The sequence below is a fragment of the Ornithorhynchus anatinus genome, chromosome 18 (assembly GCF_004115215.2).
Source record: "Ornithorhynchus anatinus isolate Pmale09 chromosome 18, mOrnAna1.pri.v4, whole genome shotgun sequence".
In the NCBI taxonomy this organism is placed as follows: Eukaryota; Metazoa; Chordata; class Mammalia; order Monotremata; family Ornithorhynchidae; genus Ornithorhynchus; species Ornithorhynchus anatinus.
In genome coordinates, this window is record NC_041745.1 from 25767206 (window position 1) to 25789813 (window position 22608).

The window sequence follows — 22608 nt, forward strand, 5'->3', positions numbered from 1 at the left end:
AGAAATAAATTATAGATATGTACATAAGTGCTGTGGGGCTTGGAGGGGGGAAGAAGAAAGGGAGCAAGTCAGGGCGATGCAAGTGGGCGATGAGGAAAAGTGGGGCTTCGTCTGGGAAGGCTTCTCAGAGGAAGACTGTGAAAGGGGGGAGTGTAATTGTCTGTTGTATTGAGGAGATGGGGCATTCCAGGACAGAGGCAGGACGTGGCCGAGGGGTCGCTGGCAAGACAGGTGAGATTGAGACACAGTGAGTAGGCTAGCACTAGAGGAGCAAAGTGTGCTGGGTGGGTTGAAGAAAGAGAGAAATGTAGTACAGTGCTCTGCACAAAATAAGTGCTCAATAAATAAGATTGATTCTCCAGAGCTGTGACTTGGTTTCCAACTTTGGCTAGAGCATACATGGTAAGTTTCTGCTTTTCCCTAGTGTTGATGTCGCCCCTAGCGAAAAGCACATATGAGTCTTAGTCCTGGGAGGTTTGGGTGCGGTGAAGCAGGTTGGAGCATCCTGACTTCTGTCCTTGGAAGACCGACTTTGGCTGGCAGGGAGCGTGACGCCTTCTGTGAGGAGGCCCGACATTGGTCCAGGAAGCGGAGCTGGCGTTCCCAGTCCAGTCAGGGAACCCATCTTCCAACTCTGTTAGATTGGACTCTCCCAAGCGCTTAGTACAGCACTGCACACATATTAAGCACTCAGTAGAGAAGCAGCACGGGTTAGTGGCAAAAGCCCAGGTTTAGGAGTCAAAGGTCATGGGTTCTAATCCTGGCTCCACCACCTGTGTGCTGTGTGACCTTGGGCAAAGTCACTTCACTTCTCTGGGCCTCAGTTACCTCATCTGTAAAAAGGGGATTGAGATTGTGAGCCACATTTGAGAGGGACAGGGACTGTGTCCAACCTGATTGCCTAGTACCTACCCTAGCGCTTAGAACAGTGCTTGGCACATAGTAAGTGCTTAACAAATGCCATCATTATCGTTATTATTAATAAATATCATTGATTTTTTTCCCTAATGGTATTTGTTAATTTGATAGCAGGACCATCTTCTATCCACTAGGACATGCCTGGCATATAGTAAGCACTTAACAAATAAAAAAAAAAAAATCCAAATTCAATTACTGACAGCTGGACTACCATCCCTCTCCCTCTCCCCAAATCAAAGTCTTATCCAAGTAGGAGGCTCAGGGTATCGGGGGTTCCGTTCCTGATGAGGCAGCCAGTGGCTCTCTGAGATACTCTCTTTACCACCCGATCCAAATGGGGTGGGTTCTAATAATAATAATGATATTTGTTCAGTGCTTACTATGTGCCAGGTACTGGACTAAGTGCTGTTTGTTTTAGAACAAACATTGCCTGCCTGATGAAACTCAGACTCAGAGGAGTCTGCCTCCTCTCTCAGTCGGTGGTATTAACTGAGCACTTGTGGGCACCACACTGTATTAAGTGCTTGGGAGAGTACAATCCAACAGAGTTGGTAGACATGTTCCCTGCCCACAAGGAACTTAGAATCTAGAGGAGAAAGGACGAGAGGATCTTGTGCGGAGAAGCTTTATTTTGTTGTTCCATAACAGGAAAACCCCTGACTGTCCTGAGGGATGGACAGCATGGCAGGGTATGCTGCTCATTGCATCCACCTTCACACACAGATAGGCTCCTTCCATCAGTCGCATCATTTCATTTCTTCGTTACCTGGGCTTTCAGAAACTCCCACTATGTGCAGTGCACTGTGTTAGGAGGAGAATCCAATAGGAAGGTTCTTGGCCTTCTGGGGGGCTCATGGCATCTTGGAAGACGAAGGACAGTGCTTTCTGTGCAGTGTCGACGCTAGCTTATGTTTTGACCGGAAGAGTTTCTATTGCCTGGCGAATTTGCTTCCTAGTCAGTAACTGTGTATAACTGGGTTTTTTGAGTCATTTAAATTAACCAAATGTTGCTTCTCCTTCACAGAAGGAGATTTTATATCACACACACTTAAATGGTTTAATTCTGTTTTCGGTATTGGAGACCTTTTCTATTAGAACTGTTCTATAAATCCTTCTCTTCTGCCTTTCTGCAGTACATGTTACTCTCCTGGGCACTGTTGCAGCGTGGCCTAGTGGAGAAGCAGCATGGCTCAGTGGAAAGAGCACGGGCCTTGGAGTCAGGGCTCATGAGTTCGAATCCCAGCTCTGCCACTTGTCGGCTGTGTGACCGTGGGCAAGTCACTTAACCTCTCTGTGCCTCAGTTCCCTCATCTGTAAAATGGGGATTAAGTCTGTGAGCCCCACGTGGGACAACCTGATTCCCCTATGTCTACCCCAGCGCTTAGAACAGTGCTCGGCACATAGTAAGCGCTTAACAAATACCAACATTATTATTATTATTAAGAGCATGGGTTTGGGAGTCAGAGGATGTGGGTTCTAATCCCAGCTCTGCCACTGGTCTGCTCTGTGACCGTGAGCAAGGTCACTTCACTTCTTTGTGTCTCAGTGACCTCATCTGTGAAATGGAGATTAAGACTATGAGCCCCTATGTGGAACGGGGACTGTGTCCAACCTGATTTCCTTTTATTCATTCATTCAGTCGTATTTATTGAGCACTTACTGTGTGCCAAATTCTACACTAGGCGCATGGGAGAGTACAGAATAACAACAGACACGTTCCCTGCCCACAACCAGCTCACAGTCTAGAGGGAGAGACAGGTGGCAATATACATAAATAAATGAATTACAGAAAATAATAATGATGGTATTTATTAAGCACTTACTATGTGCCAAGTACTGTTTTAAGCTCTAGGGTAGATACAAGGTAATCAGGTTGTCCCACATGGGGCTCAGAGACTTAATCCCCATTTTACAGATGAGGTAACTGAGGCACAGAGAAGTGATTTGCCCAAAGTCACACAGCTGATAAGTGGCGGAGCCAGGATTAGGACCCATGACCTCTTACTCCCAAGCCCATGCCCTTTCCACTAAGCCATGCTTAGATAGATACAGATTTATACATATGTACTGTGGGGATGAGAGGGAAGAGGAATGAAAGGAGCAAGTCAAGGCAGAAAAGAGTGGGAGAAGAGGAGAGAAAGGTTTAGTCAGGGAAAGCTTCTTGGATAAGATATGCTTTTTAAGGCTTTGAAGGGAGGAGGGCAATTATGTGTCTGAGGAGGGAGGGCATTTCAGGTCAGAGAAGGATGTGGGCAAGAGGTCAGCACTTGTAGAGTATATCGAGATACAGTGAGAAGGTTAGCATTAGAGGAACGAAGTGTGTGGGCATAGGAGAGGTGAGGTGAGGTAAGAGGGGCAAGGTGATGAAGTGTTTTATAGCCAATGATGAGTTTTTGTTTGATGCGGAGATGGATGGACAGCTACTGGAGTTTGTTGAGGAGTGGGGAACCAAGGTCTGAATGTGTTTGAAGGAAAATGATTCTGACAACAGAATGGAGTAGGGACTGGAGTGGGGAGAGACAGGAGCAGGGGAGGTCAGCAAGGAGGCTGATACAATAATTAAGGCAGGATAGAATTAGTGCTTGTGTTATTGAGGTAGTTTGAATGGAGAGGAAGGGACAGATTTTGGCGATGTTGTGAAGGTAAAACTGCCAGGATTTAGTGTTGGCTTGAACATGTGGGTTGAACGAGAAAGAGAAATGAAGAATAGTGCCAAGGTTATGGGCTTGTGAGACAGGAAGGATGGTGAGGCCATCAACAGATACGAGAAAACGAGTGGGAGGACAGGGTTCGGGTGGGAAGATAAGAAGTTCAGTTTTAGCCAGACTAAGTTTGAGGTGATGGGAAGACAAGAAGTAGAGATGTCTTGAAGGCAGGTGGAAATGTGAGACTGCAGAGAGGGAGAGCGATCCTGGCTAGATATGTAGATTTGAGTATCATTCGCAGAGAGGTGGTAGTTGAAGCCTTGTGAGTGAATGAGTTTTCCAAGGGAGTGGGTGTAGATGGAGTAAAGAAGGGGATCCAGAACCTTGAGGGTCACACTCAGAGGATGGAAGGCAGAGGAGGAGCCTACAAAAGAGACTGAGGAGAAGTGGCCAGAGAGATTGGAGAACCAGGAGGGGACAGCGTCAGCGAAGCCCAGGTTGGATAATGTTTCCAGAAGGGTGTTGTCAGCAGTGTCAGAGGCAGCAGAGAGGTCGAGGAGGATTAGGATGGAACAGAGGCCGTTGGATTTGGCAAGGAGATTATAGCTGACCTTTGAGAGGGCAGTGTCTGTGGAGTGAAGAGGATGGAAGCCAGATTGGAGAGGGTCAAGGAGGGAATTGGAGGAGAGAAACTTGAGGCAGCAGGTGTAGACAGCTTGCTTAAGTATTTTGGAGAGGAATGGTAGGAGGGAGATGGGGAGATAACTGGAGGGAGCCGAGGGGTCAAGGGAGATGTTTTTAGGCTAGGGGAGCTATGGACATGTTTGAAAGCAGTGGGGAAGAAGCCATTGGAGAGTGAACTGTTGAAGATGGCAGTTAGAGAGGGAAGAAGGGCTGGGGCAAGTGTTTTGATGAGGTGCGAAGGAATGGGATACACAGGTAGAGGGGGTGGATTTTGAGAGAAGGTAGGCGATCTCCTCTAGAGAGATTACTGGGAAAGATGGAAGAGTTGAAGAAGGGGCAGGAGAGGGGAGAGACTGGAGAGGAACAAGGGAGATTTTTCAGGGGATCATGCCTGATAGTGCCTTTTGTTGATGAAGTAGGTGGCCAGGTCATTGGGGAGAAGGGATGAGGGAAGCAGGGAGACCTTGTATCTATCCCAGTGCCTAGAACAGTGCTTGGCACATAGAATACCAAATTAATAGTAATAATAAACCCAGGTTTTCATTTTGCCTGGGCACAGCTGAGTCAAAAGCACAATTTGTCCCAATTCCTCCTGGGAGGGTGTTCCCTCTGCCCATTTGGGTCTGACTAGGGGCCTGCCCCAATATTAATAAAACTTTATTAAACACTCACTGTGTCAAACACTGTCCCAAGCACTGGGACAGATACAAGGTAATCAAGTTGGACAGTCCCTGCCCTCTTATGGGGCTCACAGATTAATTCTAGAAGCAGTGTGTCCTATTGGATAGTGCATAGACCTGGTTTCTATTCCAGGCTCTGCCACTTGTCTGCTTTGTGACCTTGGGCAAGTCACTTCCCTGGGCTTCAGTTCCCTCATTAAGACCATGAGCCCCGATTGGCTTGTATCCACCTCAGTGCTTAGTACAATGTTTGGCACGCAGTAAGTGCTTAACAGATACCACTTTAAAAAGCTTACTCTCTCATTGTTTTTCATTTCTCTTGTTGAATCTACTGCCATTTTTTTTTAAATGGTATTTTTATGACAAATGCGAGTCTGTCTCATTGGCAGCTTTCCGTCTATTTTCCTAGCTTGGGAAAAGGGAACAGGAAGGCAGGGTGAAGGACAGGCCACAAGGAGATGTTACCTTCAATTTTGCTTTCTGAAGGGATAGTTTTAGGGTGTAATCCTCAACAAATCAAGTCATAGCAAGCTTGGGAGTCAGGTCATACTAGAGAAGGCTCCTTCATCATCATCCATTGTATTTTTGAGCACTTACTATGTACAGAGCACTGTACGAAGCACTTGGGAGAGTACACCCAACAGAGTTGGCAGACAAGTGTCCTGTCCACAACGAGCTTATCGTCTAGAGGGGGAGACGGCCATAAATATTAGCAATTTATAATATATGATTGATTAAGAGAATCAGGGAATAGTGGAGAAGGCATCAGTCTTCATCATCATCAACATCATTAATGGTACTTATTGAGCACTTACAATGTGCAGAGCACTGTACAGTGTGCCCGGGAGAGTACAACGCAACAGAGTTGGTAGATGTTCCCTGCCCACAGGAAGCTTGCAGTCTAGAGGGAGACACAGACACTAATATTAATAAATACATTATGGATACGTACATGAGAGCTTTGGGGCCGAGGGTATATTCAGAGGGTATAAAGATCCTTATATATATTTTCCATTTTTACTTAGTTCAATAAAAGAGGAAGCTTCCTCTCCTTCTGATTAAATATGAAGATTTTGCAATTTAGAACAAGGTAAATATAACAATCAAAGTCTGAGTTGGGAGAATTTAATCTGATTTATTCTTATCAGTATGTTTCATTTCGAGGGAATGAGGAATTTGAAGGAAGTTTCTTTGAAACCAAGTTCCCCAACAATGGTTTTTATAATTAGTTTAAGTGATGGCTTTTTAGTCTATAATAGGGGTCAGATATCGATCTCTGTAAAATAAAGCTTTCTACGTGCATCATTAAATCATTTATTCAGTGCTAGCATCACTGTAGATTATTTCTTAACTTGTCATTGTTGTAGCCAAAATTTCCTGTGAAGTCATTTACTGCTCTATGGGATTTTTAACTGTGCTAATTAATATGATTATTACTAATTGAAGTTATTTCCTTTGTAATTAAATATATGAAAAAGCTTTGGGGAGTTTAAGCTTTTGTCCATTAATCTGGCATTTGCCGAACTAATATCCAGATGTCGGGATCAATTCAACTTTTAGAGACTCACTGTCATTTGTGCCATGACAATTTCAGTCATTAAGACCTTCACTTAAAAGTGTGCATTCACCCATCTTGCAAAAAATGGGATGCAGGAGCAATACTCCCTTACATCTGATAAGAAAGGATTCCAATTTTTAATCGGCATCATCAAACTTTGTATCTCTTTTGGCCTCTTCAACCTGAGAAGGTTGAAGCGGAGCTGCCGTTTCTGAGGGAAAATCGTATCATTTAATGTGTTTGACGTAATTAAGGACACATGTGGGGCAGATCTTTTCCGGACTATTTCCGACGACAAGGCATATAACAATGTGACTGTTTTCCCCACGTATGATTTCACTGCTAGATGGAGTAATTAGATTGATCTGCTCAACATATGTACTCTGTATGCCTTCTCACATGTACTCTGAATGCCTTCTCATATGTACTTTGTATGACTCTTCCCATTCTCTAGCTGTCCTTGAAGCTTTGCTTACTTGATGGTTAAATCTGCCAAGGGAGTTGGAGATTTTTTTTCCTCTAGTTACAATTGCCATTAAGAAATCCGTCAATCATTTTTGATAGCTATATTGAATGCTGTTTCAACCAGAAAGGCAGAGTTTTTCTTAATGCTGCCGCTACATCTTAAGTTAATTTAGTGATATTTATTGAGTGCCTACTCTACACCAAACACCATTTCTAATATTCAGTCATACTTATTGAGTGCTTACTGTGTTTAAAGCACTGTTAAAGCAGACAAGTGGTGGAGCTGGGATTGGAACCCAAGTCTTTCTGACTCCCAGTCCCATGCTCTATCTATTAGGCCATGCTGTTTCCCTTGCGTGGGGAAGAAATGCAGTAAGGTATAAATTCCACTTGGTCCCTGGGGCTCCTGATTGAAAATGATATTGTAGTAAGGGGAAAAAGTGTAGTCGACTAGCACCCAGGTCAAGTAATCGTGGTCTTGTTATTATTTCTTAGCTCCTTTCTGGGCTCTGTCACTCATGCCCCTTCCCCCTAGAATGCCTCACCCCTCTTCTCACTCCCTTATACATCATCCACAAGCAGAGTTGGGTCAAAACCGGCAAATTTTATTGTCACCCCAAACCTCAGAGTTGCTGAAGTCGTAGCTCTTGAAATAATGATGCTGTAGGCCAATGAAATGGGAAGGACAGGATTCTCAGCACTGAGGCTCTGGATCATAGTCATTGCGCGGGAAGCTCATCTGCTGACATCATTCCGTCCATCAATGGTATTTATGGAGCGCTCTGAGCACTGTAGCAAGAGCTTGGGAGAGCACAGTAAAACAGAGTTGCTAGACTTACCCTTAGAGAGCTTGCATGGCATCAGTAACATTCTTTATAACAGTGCTCTGTCAGTAAATCAGTTGTGTTTACTGTGAGCGGAGCACTATACTAAACTCTTGGGAGAGTACAATGCCAGGAATATGTCTGTTTATTGTTATATTGTACTCTCCCAAGTGCTTAGTACAGTGCGCTACACACAGTAAGCGCTCAATAAATGCGATAGAATGAATGAATGAATACAGTGTAACAAGCGGCATGGCTTAATGGATAGAGCATGGGCCTGGGAGACAGAAGGACCTGGGTTCTAATCACAGCACTTCCACATGTCTGCTGTGCGACCTTGGGCAAGTCACTTGATTTCTGTGCTCCATTACCTCCTCTGTAAAATGGGGAGTGAGACTGTGAGCCCCATAGTCAACAAGGACTGTGGCCAACCTGATTAACCTGTGTCTACCCTAGTGCTTAGTTCAGTGCTTGGCACATAGCAAGCGCTTAATAAATACCACATATGGCTTACTGTCTTGAGGGAGGGAGAGCAGATATTGAATTTCCATTTTACAGAAGAGGGACTGAGACACTGAGAAGTGAAGCGACTTGTCCAAGGTCACCAAGCAGACGAGAGATAAAGCTGGGATTGGAAACCAGGTCCCCTGATTCCCAGGCCCGTGCTCTGTCCACTCAGCCATATCACTTCTCTATCCCCTACCTTACGCTCTTCCCCCAATTTGGAGCTCCTTCTTTCCCCCAGTTGTCCAGAGCATGACTGTCTCCCCATTCTCGGCCTCCCTCAAATCCCTTTTCCTCCAAAACCCTTCTTCTGGGGTTCCCAACACCCTATTTTGAATAAACACTTCATCCCCCTCTGGAACTTGTCAATTTATTTGTACCCATCCTGAGCATGGCGCAGTGGATAGAGCCTGGGCCTGGGAGTCATGAGGTCATGGGTTCTAATCCTGGCTCCTTCTTGTCCACTATGTGGCCTTGGGCAAGTTACTTCACTTGCCCGGGACTGGGAGTCAGAGGTCATGGGTTTGAAACCCGGCTCTGCCACTTGTCAGCTGGGTGACTGTGGGCAAGTCACTTAACTTCTTTGTACCTCAGTTAACTCATCTGTAAAAATGGGGATTAACTGTGAGCCTCACTTGGGACAACCTGATTACCCTGTATCTACCCCAGCGCTTAGAACAGTACTCTGCACATAGTAAGTGCTTAACAAATACCAACATTATTATTACTATTATTCACTTCTCTGAGCTTCAGTGACCTCATCTATAAAATGAAGGTCGAGACTGTGAGCCCCACATGGGACAGGGACTATGTCCCACCCGATTTGTTTGTATCCACCCCAGCGCTTAGTACAGTGTCTAGCACATAGTAAGTGCTTAAAAATGCCACTTATTATTACAACTGTACTTTAAAATGACTTTTTCGAGTACTTAGTTTGTAAATATTTTTATGTCCGTCTCTCCTGCTAGGCATTCATTCATTCAATCATATTTATTGAGCACTTACTGTGTGCAGAGCACTGTACTGAGTGCTTGGAAAGTACAATTCCAAGCAGTCCCTCCAAATTGTACAGGTCCAAACTTTTGGTACATTGCATCGCACCCAGTGGCTCTCAGTAATTGCTACTGACATCACTACATTGAAACGATGCTTGTTGCACCATGAATTCACCAGGAGAGACACGTGAAGAGCATAGAAATGCAGCAGGGGTGTTCAGTTAGCTGGCGTTTGAAATGAAGTAGGGTAATCATAAGCAGGACAGGCTCGAAAAACAGTTTTTCAAATAACCTCACATATGTTCACATATGTTTTGCCGGGAGGCAAAAGTTGGGGACAGAGCAGCTTGGTGTGTGGCCATCGTGAATGAGCTGTTTCCTTTCGAGCGGAGAGAGGGTTTAGGCAGATAATGAGCTCCAGAGGCACAGTGGAGAACCACGTCGCGCTCGGCAAATAGCAGTGGAAAGAATACAACAAAGATCAGTCTTTACATGTGCACGGCCTGGAAGAGACTGTCGGATGCACATTGAAGTAATGACTTCCATTAGTAGCTTCAGGTTTTAATGAATGTGACATCTTAGGGTTTGTTTTTTGGGTGTTTTTTTTGGGAGGGGGGAACGGAATGAAATAGTTTCAGATCAAAATGCGTACTTGATGGTTCTGCCATGGGATAGGGTAGTTGAGGAAGAGACGATAGACTCTCGATTTTGTGAAATTCTATCCTTTTTCAGCGGCCACGTCATTTGGTTAGACATGCAGCGTTGGGGTGGTTCAGCAACTTCCCCGCCTGCACTCATAGATAAAGAAATTCTGGCAAATATGATGTCACCTGCTATGTGCATTATGGAAAATAGCCTTCATATCCGAACCTCGGTGTCCGTTGAAGGCTTTCTTGAGGGCTTGCCTAATGGTCCTCAATCTCTCTGCCCTCGGTCTCCGTCCTCAAAGTCTCCGGACGGAGACCCAGCCAGATTGCCTCACAGGAGACTCGCTTAAGGAAGGCCGTCATTCCAGGGAAAGGGAGAAGTGAAGTGGGGCAAAGGAGAAGGGCAGCAGGGAGCTGGGGGAGGAAGGGGGAAGGAAGAAGGCAGACAGGGAGATTTCAAGGAGCTTTCAGATTAGAGGAATAGAAAATAAGAGTAAAAATGCGTAGGAAGGTGGAAGGGGAGCCTGCCTACAAATTTCAAACTTTTCAAATGGCTTTTTTCAAAATTTCAAATATTTCAAATGGCTTTTGGGAAAATCTTGCTTCAACCCAGCACACTCACTTTGCTCCTCTACAAACCAACCTATTCCCTGTACCTTGATCTTGTCAATCTCGCTGCAGACCCCTCACCCACAGCCCGCCCCTGTCCTGGAACTCCCTCCTTCATATCTGACAGACCATCACTGTCCATACCTTCGAAGCCTTATTAAAATCACATCTCCTTCAAGTGGCCTTCCCTGACTAACCCCTCATTTTAAATTTGCTTTAATGGTATTTAAGCACCTAAGTACGTGGTGGGTACTCTACTAAGCACTGGGGTACATAGAAGATGATCGGATAGGACACAGTCCCTGACTGCATAGGGCTCAGAGTCTTAATTCCCATTTTACAGATGAGGGAACTGAGGCATAGAGAAGGTAAGTGATTTGCCCAAGATCACAAGTAGGCAGGTGGCGGAGCCAGGATCCGAATCCAGGTCTTCTGACTCCCAGGCCTGTACTCTTTCCGCTAGGTTGTGCTACTTCTCATTTTTCTTCCTCCCTCTTTCAGAGTCACCAGGGTCCTTAGATCTGATCCTCAGCCTCACAGCACTTATCCACATAGCTGTAATTCTGTCTGTCTCCCCCTCTAGACTGTAAGCTCATGGGCAGGGGACATGTCTACCAACTCTTGTATCCTACTCTCCCAAGGGCTTAGTACAGTGCTTTGCATGCAGTAAGTGCTCAATAAATACCATTGATCGATTGATAAAGTAAGGCTTCCTCTCATAGGATTGTTGCTGTATTCCTTCTTCCATCTGCATTCAATATATATCTTTTTATGATAGTAATTATCAAGCATATTTTGTTTAAACAGTGATTTCTACTTCCCATCTGCTTTTCTTACTGCCTTGTCTAACTGCGATGTTATATTGCCCAGTAGGACACCATAGAGTTTTTAATGGCAATTAGGTGGGGAAGACACAAACAAAAGATAATGACTTCATTGCCAAATTATGCAGGGGAGGGTGTTAACTCAGGAGGAAGAGAAGCAGTATTGAAATGCAAATGATTCTGTCACCACAATATGTAAATAGAATAATAGTGACAGGTCAGTTATTTTTGTTTAAAATATGTGTTTGAAGAACTACTGTATTTTCAGACTAATATAGTATTTGTTAAGCACCTACTTTATGCAAGGCACTGTACTAAGCGCTGGAGTGATTACAAGCAAATTGGGTTGGATACAGTCCCTGTCCTACATGGGGCTCACAGTCTTAATCCCCATTTTACAGATAACTGAGTCATAGAGAAGTTCATTCATTCATTCATTCAATAGTATTTATTGAGCGCTTACTATGTGCAGAGCACTGTACTAAGCGCTTGGGATGAACAAGTCGGCAACAGATAGAGACAGTCCCTGCCGTTTGACGGGCTTACGGTCTAATCGGGGGAGACGGACAGACGAGAGCGATGGCGATAAATAGAGTCAAGGGGAAGAACATCTCGTAAAAACCGATGGCAACTAAATAGAATCAAGGCGATGTACAATTCATTAACAAAATAAATAGGGTAATGAAAATATATACAGTTGAGCGGACGAGTTATGGTGCTGTGGGGAAGGGAAGGAGCAGAGGGAAAAGGGGAAAAAGAGGGTTTAGCTGAGGAGAGGTAAAGGGGGGGTGGCAGAGGGAGTAGAGGGAGAAGAGGAGCTCAGTCTGGGAAGGCCTCTTGGAGGAGGTGAGTTTTAAGTAGGGTTTTGAAGAGGGAAAGAGAATCAGTTTGGCGGAGGTGAGGAGGGAGGGCGTTCCGGGACCGCGGGAGGACGCGGCCCGGGGGTCGACGGCGGGACGGGCGAGACCGAGGGACGGCGAGGAGGCGGGCGGCGGAGGAGCGGAGCGTGCGGGGTGGGCGGTAGAAAGAGAGAAGGGAGGAGAGGTAGGAAGGGGCGAGGTGACGGAGAGCCTCGAAGCCTAGAGTGAGGAGTTTTTGTTTGGAGCGGAGGTCGATAGGCAACCGCTGGAGTTGTTTAAGAAGGGGAGTGACAGGCCCAGATCGTTTCTGCGGGAAGATGAGCCGGGCAGCGGAGTGAAGAATAGACCGGAGCGGGGCGAGAGAGGAGGAAGGGAGGTCAGAGAGAAGGCTGACATAGTAGTCTAGCCGGGATATCACGAGAGCCCGTAACAGTAAGGTAGCCATTTGGGTGGAGAGGAAAGGGCGGATCTTGGCGATATTGTAGAGGTGAAACCGGCAGGTCTTGGTAACGGATAGGATGCTACTTACTTACTTTGTGCCAGACACTGTACTAAGCACTGGAGTAGGTACAAGGTAATCAGGTTGGACATAGTCCCTGTTCCACCCAGGGCTCAGAGTCTTAATCCCCATTTTACAGGTGAGGGAACTGAGGCCCAGAGAAGTGAAGTGATATGCCCAATCAATCAATCAATTGTAGTTACTGAATACTTTGGGCAGAGCACTGGACTCAGTGCTAGACTGTGAGCTCACTGCGGGCAGGGATTGTGTCTCATTGTTGTATTTTATTCTCCCAAGCGCTTAGTATAGTGCTTTGCACACAATAAGCACTCAATAAATATGATTGAATGAATGTGTCTGTTGTTATATTGTACTCTCCCAAGTGCTTAGTGCACAGTGTTTTGCACACAGCGCTCGATAAATATGAATGAATGAATGTGTCTGTAGCACTCAGTACAATGCTCTGCACACAGTAAGTGGCTCCATAAAACCATTGAATGAATGAACGAGAGTATACTACAGCAGGTCTGGGAGAGACAGTTCCTTGCTCACAGTGAGCTTAGTATCTCTCCAGTCTTTTGGTAAGCCTATATCACTTGAATTTTCTTCTGGGCAATAATTTTCGTTTGAAATTTGCATTAACTGTAGAATTTCCAGTGTAACTCCCAGGACAACATTCAGAACTCATAAAAAATTTACTTGGGAATTGAATTCTGGCACTATTCATTTATAATTTAAAGCTTAAATATTGTCTGCTTATTTAATAAAACTCTTAAGTGTGGATTTTTCCCTATTTGTAGAACATTAAGTATCATAGAAATTATTAATGCTATATTTAGTCTTTTCCAATTCCCCATCTTGATGATAGTCAACATTCATGCCTTTTGACTCTTATTCCTTCTGTCGTATAGTTTGTCAGATCGATCTGCATTTAATAGTATTACTAGTGGTTACTACTACTACTTTTAGTGGTGGTAGTAGTTGTATTTAATATAATACAATTATATAAGTATATATATATACTTATATATATGTATATATAAGATTAATAATAATCTTCTAAACTGAGGGCACTGTACTAAATGCCTGGAGAAAGTGCAACAGAAGCACAGGAGAAGCAGCCTGGCCCAGTGGTTAGAGTACAGGCCTGGTAGTCAGAAGGACATGGGTTCTAATCCTGGCTCCGCCACTTGTCTGCTGTGTGATCATGGGCAAGTCGTTTCTCTTCTCCACGTGGGACTGTGTCCAACCTGATCAACTTGTACGTACCCGGGCGTTTAGTACAGTGCATGGTAAGCACCTAACAAATTCAGTCTGTTGTTGGGTAGAGATTGTCTCTATTTGCTGTTGAATTGTACTTTCCGAGCACTTAGTTCAGTGCTGTGCACACAGTAAGTGCTCAATAAATATGATTGAGTGAATGAATGAATAACAAATACCATTTAGAAAAAAGACATGTCCTGTCTACGAGAAGGTTACTAACAGCATAGCTTAGTAGAAGGAACACGAGCCTGGGAATCAGAAGGACTTGGGTTCTAATTCCGGCTCTCCCACTTGTCTGCTGTGTGACCATGGGCAAGTCAGTTCACCTCTCCGTGCCTCAGTTATCTCATCTGTAAAGTGAGGATTAAAATTGTGAGTCCCCTGTAGGACAGGAACTGTGTCCAACCCGATTAGCTTGTATCCAGTGTTTAGTAGTGCCTGGCACATAGTAAGTGCTGAAGAAATACCTTTAAAAAAAAGAAACAGGTTTTGACTCCCCATTTTGCAGATGATACCGAGGCATGGAGAAGTGAAGTGACTTGCCCAAGGTCACTCAGCAAGCAAGTGAAGGAGCCGGGATTAGAACCAGGTCTCTGACTCCCAGGCCCAACTCTGTCCACTAGGCCCTACCGTCCCACCCTCTGACCTGTTTCCTTGAAGTTTCCATCTCTTTGGAAAACTCTGGCAGCTCTTCTAGCTATGACCCTCCAGGCACTATTCAAGGCTGAGCTTTATAAATTGGAACTCTAATTTACTGAGTTTGGTCAGGCTTTTTCTCCTGCTGGGTTTAATCCTGAGGTGAGTCTTTTTTTCAATGTGTCTGTTTTTCATCTCATCATTAGGTGTATTTCACGGACAAGGTATTTAACACAAGCTAAATGAGAAGCACGCCGAGAAGCAGCGTGGCTTAGTGGATAGAGCACAGGCCTAGGAGTCAGAAGGACCTGGATTTTAATCCCAGCTCTGCCACTTGTTTGCTGCTTGACCTCGAGCAAGTCACTTCCAGTGCTTTGTCTCAGTTCCCTCATCTGTAAAATGCTGTGAGCCCCATGAGGGGTAGGGACAGGGTCCAACCTGCTTAGCTTGGTGCTTAGAACAGTGACTGGCACATAGTAAGAGCTTAAATACAGTTAAAAAAAGCTATCAAATATTCCACGCTGTTGAGACTATGAGCCCCATGTGGGACAGGGACCGCCGTGTCCAACCCGATCGGCATATATCCACCCCAACGCTTAGTACAGTGTCTGGCACATAGTGAGTACTTCATAAATACCACAATTATTATTATTATTATTATGATTACACTGTCCATGTTCTCAGTTCCGAGGCAACCTGGGAAAGAGTCCAGTTGCCAAACTGAGGAGCATTGGCCCAGGATTTAAGGTTCCCATCTCCCCTGCCGATTTGCTTTGTGTCCTTGGAAAAGTTACTTAACCTTGTTTTGCCTTCATTCCCCAGCTGTAAAATAGAGAACAATACTTGTTTGTTAAGAATTTGGAGGTCTTCAGATGGAAGTCATTATGCTAGTGTGAAGTGTTATTACCGTTATTATTTCTGAGACAAAAGGCGTCTCCCTCTGTGGAAATGGTTCCAGGGGCGATTCCGTCTCTCCTGTCCTGGACGAGCATTGTAGGTTAGAGACGTGTGCATCTGGAAATGTCGTTTTGGAGAGAATTGGCTCTGCGGGCTGTATTATCTTAATTCTCTTTCCCTGTTCTGCCTTGGTGAGGGCTGGGAACTACGGCCCATTTGAGAGCTATGACATCCACCAGTGCGTATCTGAGTATTCTCTCTTGCGACTTCACATTTGCTTTTCACCTTTCTTTACGAGGTGGAAATAGGTACTGTAGATTCCATTTTCTTGAGCCTGTTTTTTCGGGGTGCGTGTGTTATAGTGGAGAGAACAAGACAAGTTAGAAGCAGTGTCACCTAGTGGATAGAGCACGGGGCTGAGAGTCAGAAGGACCTGGGTTCTCATCCCGGTTCTGTCAGTTGCTTTCCTTGGGACCTTGGACAAGTCACTTCACTTCTCTGGGCCTCAGTTACCTCATCTGTAAAATGTGAGCCCCTTGTGGAGCAGGGACTTTATATCTACTGCAGTGCTTAGTACAGTGCCTGGTATTTAGTAATCCTGGTTTTGCCACATGTTTGCAGTATGACCTTGGGCAAGTCACTTAACTTCTCAGTGACCTCATCTGTAAAATCGGGATCAAGACTGTGAGCCTCTTGTGGGACAGGGACTGGGACCAACCTGATTACCTTGTATCTTCCCCAGGGTTTAGAACAGTGCTTGGCACATAGTAAGCACTTAACAAATATCAAATAGGTGATAATTACTATCAACTATTAAGAAAAAAAAGACAGTTGGGTGTGTACCTTGTTTTTGGAGATGACTCGTGATGCTGTGAACTCGTTGTGGGTAGGGATAGGCACTTTTTATTGTTATATTGTACTTTCCCAAGGGCTCAGTACAGTGCTCTGCACACAGTAAGTGCTTAATAAATATGAATGAATGATTGTTGTAATTACATGCAGCTTTAGCAGTAAATGCTCAATAAATATGATTGAATGAATGAATGAGTGATTCTCTTTCCTTTAGCTTATAAAGTTTTTACCAAAGACCTGATGATGATTATTTGGCTCTGTCTCCTTTGAGCATTTGATATTTGCTTCACATCACTTATGGCCGTAGCCAACATTTATTTTATCCTCCATCTCCCCCTCTGGACTGTAAACTCGTGAGCAGGGAATGTGTCTACTGGCACTATTGTATTGAACTCAAGTGCTTAGTACAGTGCTCTGCACACAGTAAACGCTCAGTAAATGCCATTGACGGATTGATGAGCCATAAATTTGGAAGAATTTTTTGAATGGAAAGTTTCTGTCCTAATTACATTGTTATTTTATTTTATTAATGGTGTGTATCTATCTATGATTCTATTTATCTATTTTGATGGTATTGATCCCTGACTACTTGTTTTGTTTTGTTGTCTCCCCCTTTTAGACTGTGAGCCCAATGTTGGGCAGGGGTTGTCTCTATCAATTGTCGAATTGCACATTTCAAGCGCTTAGTACAGTGCTCTGCACGCAGTAAGCGCTCAATAAATACGATTGAATGATTGAATGAATCTTTGCTGTTTAGGAAGACGTGCAGTTCAGTATAACAGAGAAATAGGGGCTTTTTCTAAGGTTCAGAGCAAACAGACAGAAGATCTCACATTCTGTTGTTTATGACTATCCCTTTATACTCTTAACTGGTGTAAATTTCTTCTGTTTTGTGTCTCATCTTGCCTAATCTCGTAGGCTAATGCTTCTTTGTGGATTAACAGTAGAGGGTGCTGAAACATCAAGGTATCTATTAACGTAGTCATGCAGTTCGAAAAAATATAATGCTGAAATCAAAATTAGTATTTTCATTCAAGTTTCAAAGAAGGCGTTTAGCATCATTAGTGGAGCAATCCCTCATTGTAATAAAATATTAGAAAACCTAGATGAAAAATTATGCAATCGAATAAACATGCAGTGGTAGCAGTGATACCAATCGGGTGTTTTGTTTTCAACTACATTTGCCAAACTCTTCTGTTTTATGGTTTTTTTTATGGGTCTTCAAAGTGGAAAGCTTTTATTTATCTCCCAAAGCACTAAATATGCCCATCTTCCAGGTTGATAACTGCAAAAGCCTTTTCAACTTCTCCCACCTTCTCTTTCCAATCTGCTGTTCAGAACATTTTTCCAAAACGTCATTCTGTTCTTGTCTCCCTCCTCAAAAAAGTTCCTCTCTGGCCTTAAAAACATTCCTAACGTTCTTAACCAGGAGAAGTAGCGTGGCCTAATGGAAAGTGCCCGGGCCTGGGTTCTAATCCAGGCTCTGTCGATTGCTTGCTGTGTGATGTTGGGCAAGTTGCTTCACTTCTCTGGGCTTCAAGTTATTATTTGTAAAATGGGGATTAAAACCATGAGTCCCATGGTGGACATGAACTTTGTCCATCTGATTAGTTTACTTCTACCCCAGTGCCTAATATGGTGCTTTTGGGGACTCAATCGACTGTCTCCCACTAAACCCCACCTCAACCTCTTCATTCCTCTCAAAACATTCTAGTCACCATGTCTTGCTCTCATCTTCCGCCTTGCTGACCTCTCTCACACTTTTTAGAATTCATTCATTCAATAGTATTTATTGAGTGCTTACTATGTGCAGAGCACTGTACTAGGCGCTTGGGATGAACAAGTCGGCAACAGATAGAGACAGTCCCTGCCGTTTGACGGGCTTACAGTCTAATCGGGAGAGACGGACAGACAAGAACAATGGCAATAGAAGTATCAAGGCCTAGTGATTAGAAACCAGGAGACCTGGGTTCTAATCCTGTTTCTGCCTCCTGCCTGCTGTGTGACCTTGGGAAAGTCACATCACTTCTGTGGCTCAGTTTCCTCATCTGTAAAATGGGGATTCACTAACTGTTCTCTCCCTCTCCTTTAGACTGTGAGCCCTATTTGGGACAGGGAGGGGTGCAACTTAGTCTTGTACTTTGTGTCTGTCCCTGTGCTTAGTCCAGTGCTTTGCATCTAATAAACCCTTAACAAATATTAGCCTTATTATGATCATTACTACCATTATTGTCCTTGCTATTCCCCCTGCCAGGAATTCCCTCTCATGTCTTATCCAATTTATCCCTGTCTTTTGATATCACATCTCTAAGAGGCCTTGTCCCATTAGTTTCTTCTTCTCCCAACTTCCTCTTCAGCCCTTGTGCGACACCCAGGCACTCATACTCACAACCTCCCCAAGCCTTTATGTGACACCTAGATCCTTGTACTGACAACCTCCCAAAACCCTTGTGTGACTCCCAGATACTTGTTGTCACAACCTCCCCAAACCCTTCTGGTCTCGTCTTACGTACCCAGCTTACCTACACGCCGTCCTTCTTCCTCCTGCCTGGAATTGATTTTAGTGTCTGTCTCCCCTGCTGGATTATAGGACCCCTGAGGGTAGGGATCATGTCTCCCCCGTCTTAGTCTCCCAAGAGCTTAGTGTAATGCTCTCCACATGGTCAGTGCTCAGTATATTCCAGGGGTTGCTGGATTTTTTAGCAAGTTTGACTTTTAACCCCTTTTCAAAATAGAGTTTCTAACACATCACAATTGCCATTTTACTTTCAATCTGTTTCTGATTTTGGCATACAAAGCTAAGAAATTCATCTTTTAAATGTTTTCTGCACATCATTTGCATGATCTTTTTTTTTTTTAATGGTACCCTTATGGGTTTATTCTATACCAAGCACAGTACTAAGCATTGGGATAGGTGTAACCTAATCAGGTCACACCCAGTCCCTGTACCACATGGGACTTGCAATCTAAATAGGAGGGAGGAAGATTTAATCTCCATTTTTCAGATGAAGCACAGAGAGGTTAAGTAGTTTGCCCCATGTCACCCAGCAGGCAAGTGGCAGAGCTGGGATGGAACCCAGTTTCTCTAGCTCCCAGGCCCAGGATCTTTCCACTCTTCTCGGTTGGAAAACCTGCACCAAGCCTCTGAAGCAACTGTTAGTGATTATTCAAGTAATTATGGTTTCCCATAACACCACATTTAAGTGGTGTTTTTGTCTTATTTGTATAAAAGTTTTTTTTGATCTAAACATCAAACTCAGAATGCTTTCTCAGACTAAGCAGGCAGATTAAAACACTTTCAAAAGTCTAGGCAACCCTGTGGTATCCACTTCAACTGTTTTTAATGAGTAAAATGAAAAAGGAACCGAAATCCCAAGCTTAAAAAAAAAAAGTCAAGCAAAAGGAAGAACATTTTTGGCCCTGACTATAGGAAGACTTTGTTAACCACATCTCCCTCTAACCAAGGATATTTCTTCTCCCAGTCCTGGGTAGGGGTCTTATTTTGTGTGTGGGGAGGACCTTCCTCCCCACCCCGCCCCAAACTCCCCGATTCTGGAACTGAATTAGGGAAGGGGAAAGGCAAAGGGAAATGCCTCATCTAATTTTTGCTCTGCATTTTTGATGGAGAGATATCGGGGGAATTAATGAACTTCCTTCTTTCCTTTTTCCGACAACACCATCTGTTTGCATAGAACAGTGTGGTCTAGTGGTTAGAGTCCAGACCTGGAAATCCCTGCTGCACCACTTTGCTGTGTGACCTTGGGCAAGTCACTTCACTTCTCCAGGCCTCAGTTCCCTCATCTGTAATGGTGATTAAGACTGTGAGCCCCACATGGGACATGGATTGGGTCCAACCTGATTAGCATGTATCTACCCCAGCACCTATACACTGTCTGGCGCATAGTAAGTGCTTAACAAGTTCCTAATATTCCTAATAATAATAATAATACGTCAGGGAGTTCCATTCTTGCATAACTTGATGTGCTCATATCTGGCACGTAATAAGTGCTTAACACATTCCTAATAATAATAATTCAACAGGGAGTTCCGTTCTTGCAGAACCTAATTTGGTAGTATCCCTCCAGTAGCCTACCCCTCACTACGTTGTATCCAGAAAGATGCATGCTGTTGGAAAAGTGTTCCCTAGTTTTGCCACTTGCACTGTCTATAAAACACACGATAAACCCCTGGGTTCTGTCACAGCTGAGTATGGACAGCATTACTTACTAGCTTACTCATTTCACTCCCAAAGGTATTTTTTCCCAGAGTGGTTCACTTGGCACATAGCAAGTGCTTAACAAATACTACAATTATTATTAGTAGTATTATTCACAAAGCTCTCTTCTTTGAACACCTTAGGTTCAAGAAGTGTTTAGTTAAGTTCATGGACTTTGTTTCCGACATAAACTGCCGGGGGTGGTAGAAGGTTCCCATTGATTGATCAAAAAGCAAATACCACAAAAAACCCCACTCAATCCTGCACTTTCCTTTCTCCAGTTACTCTCTGCCATTCACCAAAAGAAGGACTTTAGAGATTTACATGCATATACATTTACATACATAATATATTGTATTCATTCATTTTATAAATTATATATTCATATAATATGTATATGTCTATCTAAATATGAATTTTATGTGCATATAGTCTTACCCAGTGTGTTCTTCATCCTCATTTGTGGTATTTACTGGGTTTTTCTTGGTTGCCACCTTCTATGTTCCCTTCAGTCCTTTGTATTAGAAGGAGCATGGTCTAATGAATAAAGCATGACCCTGGAGTCAGAAGGTCATGGGTTCTAATCCAGGCTCCACCGTTTTTCTGCTCTGTGACCTTGGGCAAGTCACTTCACTTCTCTGGGCCTCAATGAACTCATCTGTAAAAGGGAGAATGCGAGTGTGAGCCCCACATGGGTCAAGGGACTGTGTCCAACCTAATTTGCTTGTATCCACCCCGGTGCTTAATACAGTGCCTGACATCTAGTAAGTGCTTAACAGATACCAATATTATTATTATTTTTCCATAGTCATTTTCATGAATGTGTATTAACTCTCCTGTTTTTCTTTTTCTCTGATGAAACCTATTCTCGATCTGTTGCTCTCCCTTCTCCCTGTACTCACTCCTTACCCATCCTATTCTCCTTTACCCCTCTGGTTTCCCTGCCACTTAGGCGCTAATTTAATTTTTTGGTATTAAGCAATGGACATGTGTCAGGCGCTGTGCAAGCACTGGGATAGATCCAAACTAATCAGGTTGGGTACAGTCCCTGTCCACACGTGGGGCTCACAGTCTTAATTCCTAATGTACAGATGAGGAAATTGAGGCCCAGAAAAGTGAAGTGACTTGCCCAAGGTCACACAGCAGACAAGGGGCGGAGCTGGGATTAGAACCCAGGTCCTTCTGACTCTCAGGCCCCGGGCGCTATCCAGTAGGCCACACTGCTTTTCAATCTCTGATTCCCTTGGTTCAGTACTTCCCTCATGTATGAGTCACGAGAGGTCCTCAGAATCTCCTAGTCATCAATTTGGGAAGCATTATTATAATTCTTAGTGGAGATGCAAGTGATTGCAATTTACTTATTTTCAAACTGTGGAGTTGGAACTATTGTTTTACTTAAAATATCTTACTGTAGAGACTTCTGGTTAATTCAGTTCTGTCTTTTGTGGGATAAAACTCTTCCTTCATAAAACAGCATGACTGGTCTTTTTCATGCTTTTCTTAAAATATAATTACTCATGTTGTGGTTTAGTAATTGGAGTAACTGGAGCTCCCATAATTATACTTTTTTTTGTTTTGCCTTCAAATGTTTCTTTATATCTTATTCAGCCTTTTGCTAGTCTTATACTTTACTTGCTTGGCCTGTGGTTTCCAATCAAAGCTCTTCTGTTAACCAAGAACACTGATTGTTAATCACAAGTTATTATTATGGCAGCTAATCAATAAAGACAAGTGCCCCAGTAGGTTTCAAAAATCCAGTTAACTTCCGGGTGACATTTTCAATTATCTTAAGGGCCAGGCTGACTAGAGAATCTTTTTCTACCCCTGCCTTTTATCTTTCGAAATGAAAATGATCCCAGATCTAAAGCCTCCTGCTGGTTAGAGAACCAGTTTGCTGTAACTTGCTGCTACAGGTTGAGAGTGAGATAGGTGTTTGGAGCCAGGTCACTGTCTGGGGGGTAAACTCCTCTCTCAGTGGAACCTGGACACTTTAAGCTGCCTGTGGAATTGGTACATGGCAGTTTTCCACCAC

General features: G+C 43.9%; 1 protein-coding gene across 2 annotated transcripts in view; it reads left to right on the forward strand.

Moving 5' to 3' along the window:
• Positions 1 to 22608, forward strand: part of CTBP1 (C-terminal binding protein 1) — a 330982-nt gene that overhangs the window by 64338 nt on the left and 244036 nt on the right. The window lies entirely within an intron of this gene.